General features: G+C 40.2%; 1 pseudogene; it reads right to left on the reverse strand.

Annotated features, from left to right (window-relative positions):
• Nucleotides 1-1,432: 1,432 nt before the first annotated feature.
• Nucleotides 1,433-1,886, reverse strand: LOC130885215 (40S ribosomal protein S10-like; annotated as a pseudogene).
• Between the last annotated feature and the right edge of the window lie 2,038 nt (nucleotides 1,887-3,924).

The raw sequence follows: 3,924 nt of genomic DNA on the forward strand, positions 1-3,924 counted from the left end.
TTCAGTCCCCAGTACTGGAGAAAAACTGAAAAAATAATAGAAAAGTAGATCAGTGTTACAGGCAGTAAAGAAACTTGGTAAATATTTCAGGGTCCAGAAAACCACAAGGGATTGTTGAGCACCTTGTCTCAAAGCAGGTGGGTCATGAAGTCCTAGCTCCAGAGTTACTAGGAGGAGAGTGAGGGAAGTACTATAATAATAATCCACAAGACTTTATTAGTGTTCATTTTAAAAGCATGAACTATAATTTATCTAAAAGTGATTAAAAGCAACATGCCAAGTGGTAGGTTTATCTACTATTTCGCATTGTTATTCTATCTCAATATCGTCTGCACTCCGACTGTTCACTGTATCATCTCAGCGTGCTCACAAATGGCTTTTCTTCCACCTCAAATGCCACCTTTGTCAGAAGCTCCACAAGTTCTTTAATCTGGAAGTGTCTTTATCTGAACCTCTGTTATGGCACTTCCCTGCCCTAAATATATTATGTGTGCATCTCTGCCTGTCCATAGCCACATCCAGCAAAGCTTCTTGAGAGCTGGCAGAATCTCAACCATTACGTCTGTTTATACGTCTATAATCAGTATAGCTGGGACCCTCCCTACGAGCCCATGATAAATAAATATCAAATGACAGAAGAAGAGATGCCTAAGTATTGAGTATAAAAGTTTTCAGACTGAGAAGGTAAAAACCAGTCAACAAAGATTATTTTGTGTCTCTGTAAAGTACGCTGAAGAAGAGATTCTTCTAGACTTAATTAACAATAAAAACTTCATCAAGCCATAACGGCAGCTAGCTTTAATTGCGGCCTTTTCCCAACATCCTCTCCTTTCCAGACCAGATCAGCGGCAGCCACATTTTGTAGAATGGTTTGCAAACATGTTGTCAAATATAAACAGTTCTTTTGTATATAATGCAAGATAAACTGAATTTGGAATTGGACATCCTGAAAGTTAAACTGCTTCTCTAAACCCAGAATGCACGTTTCCTGCTTCATGAGCTTGTTGGCAGTTTCCCTAAAATGACCAACATTAAGGCCGTGTAAACACTTTGAAGACTCCACCACGGACATTCCTCTGTTTTCTCTTCTGCAATGATTGCTGTAACGTGTTCATTATGGGAAAGTATACCCTTAGAATGCCTCACTGAATTTTAAGAGAGCTGTGGTTGAAAGAAAAGCTATATACCCAATAATCCTTAAGAAATGAAGATGTACAAACTCAAACTCATTCTCAAGAACATCAAAGACTACTGGATACTATATGGATGAAATGAAAGTTTCCAAAAAATTGAAATTAAATTTTAATATTCTCATTTAAAATCATTTACAATAATAAAAATGTCACACTTAGATGTATCAAATCATAACAACATGGGGGTGAAGTTTTTTTTATTTTTCTTTAAAGTTTATTCAAAACAACAATCTTAAAGTTTATTGCGGTGGCTGACCACGTGACTGAGGAGCCACAGCCTCAGCTTTCTTGTTAGCACCAGGGGGCAGAGCACTCCTTCCATAGTTGTCTCTGTCAGCCTCCCCTCTTGCGAATCTTACCTGTTGCTCACCCTCTGGACCTCTGGGCTTAGGCCTGCCAGTTTCGGGAGCTGCTACAGCGCAGGGTGGCAGGCGCGATCTCCCGTGGTAGGTGGAGATATAATCACAGAGATACTGGGTGCCCTCATCCGTACGTTACCAATAGAAGTATCTCCAGGCAAACTGCTTTTTCACATAGCCTCGAGACTTCACAGACCACATGGCCTTCATTACATGAAGGTTGGGCACATTCTTCTCTGCCAGATCTGGGTATTTGGGTATCCTTCTTGGCAACCATCACTCCTTTCTTAAAAAGAAGTTCCTAGATGGCAATGAGGTTCTTGGGCGTCAACATCGCGACGACTGCAGGGTCTGAGAAGGCGTGTAATTCTTTCAAAACTATCAGAGAATAAAGCAAAGAGTTTCACTGCTGCATAAGAAAAGATGTGCGAACTCCGGTCACTAAATATTCTGCATATTTTCACAGTAATTGGGGTACGTGGCAACATGGACTGTTTTCTTCCCTTTCCTCTTTGACCCAAGACTAATACAAAACAACCAAGACTTCTAGGGCTCACCATGTGAGGATGCTCTCAGGTTCCTGTAAGCATCAGGTCTGCACTGTTTCATCTGGTACCCATGACTGTGGGAGAGGATTGCTCCTTACATGTTGAATCCTAGCTGTACGGCTTTTCTCACCCTGTTATTAGAAGCTGTCCTACAGAGCACTTAGCATTTACCAGCCTCCCCAGTAGGATATATCTTACGACTGAGATTTATCCTGTCAAATATCAACGGTAGTGGTTTCTCCTCTGGCTGTGATCCACACAATCTACCAAAGTGCTGTCTGGTTAACTTACTACATTAGTTGACTGGGCTAAGGGATGCTCACAGCTGATTTACTGTGTGTATATGAGGGTATTTCTGAATGAGACCTGCACATGAATCAGTAGACTGAATAGAGCCCTACATTTCTCGATGTGGGCAGGCACTGTCCAAATGCTTGAGATCCAGAATAGGAAAAATGTGGAGGAAAAAAAATTTCCCCTTTTCTTGACAAACTGAAGCTAGATCTGTCCTCAGACATGAGGGCTCATGGATCTTAGGCCTCTGTACTCCAGGACTTATACTTGGACCCTGTTTCTAAGGACTCCTGCCTTGGACTGGGGTCTGAATAAGAGCTGTTTTCAGTTTTCAGGCCCTAAAATCTAGACTCAACAGCAGCAATGGATTTCTGAATTGTCTTGATTGCTAAAACCATGCTATAGGCCTTCTGAGCCTATATAATCACAGGAATTCTCTTTCAAAATCATTATATATATGCATATATATTTATATATTCAAATATAAATATATTTAGCACAAGCAAATATACATATATTTTTCTGTCGCATTGATTCTGATTGTCTTTAGGACCTTGATTAGCATAGGTACCATGACCAAATTATCTCACCAGAGCAAAGTATTAATATCTAGAAGAATATATGCATCATTTGATCAGATCCTGCTGTCAATGAGCTTAAAAATCATGAGGGATTCTGTCAAGCAATTAGCACACTCAAGTTTTCATAATGTATAGGTCTTGATTTCCTGCTCTTTGCATGGGATCTGTTAGCTGTTCACGCTCAACTAGCTCGTGGTTAAATTTTTGCTGCTATATTTTGAATATGATCCATCACTGCAGGCTCATATGCTGAAAGTGTGATTCTGAAATAGTTGTGCTATTTGGGTGGGATGATAACAACTCTAGGAAGAGGAAGTAGGAGAAAAGAGATCTCTGTAGAAAGACCTTTGCAAGGAATCTTGTTGATGGTCACTTCTGACCTTTCTACTTCTTGCTACTATTATATAAATGGTTCTGCTTCAGGCTCCGGCCATGATAAGCACGTCACCTCAGACCCAACACAACGGGTCTGGCCAGTCATTGTTGTAACTTTCCAAACCATGAACCCAAAGCAACTCTTCTTCCCATAAGTTGTTTCTGTTAAGGATTTTGTCAGAGAAGTGAGAGGTTTAACTTTCAGGTTAAACTCTCTAGCCTGCTCAATCTGTGTCCTAGAAATTGTTGCAAATAACTACTTGGAATTTTCTTGATCAAATTGGTAAATCTTTTCAAGTATTTATTTAGTGTTTCATGATAGTTTCTGAAATGCCTGAAGCTACACACATGAAATCCCACCAACATGGCTGCCTAAATCATAGAAGTTTCAAGCTAATCAGTAAAATGGCATTTCTTTCTAGAGTAAGCATTTTAAGTAGATAAATGTATTTCGATTGGATCTGTGCTCACTTATCTATCCCCTCATCCTATATACACTACACACAGCCTTTACTTCTCAGCATAGCCCACCAGAACCTGGAAACTTCCAGGAGCTCTTTGGGCTCTCCTCTCC

The sequence above is a fragment of the Chionomys nivalis genome, chromosome 12 (genome assembly GCF_950005125.1).
Source record: "Chionomys nivalis chromosome 12, mChiNiv1.1, whole genome shotgun sequence".
Taxonomy (NCBI): Eukaryota; Metazoa; Chordata; class Mammalia; order Rodentia; family Cricetidae; genus Chionomys; species Chionomys nivalis.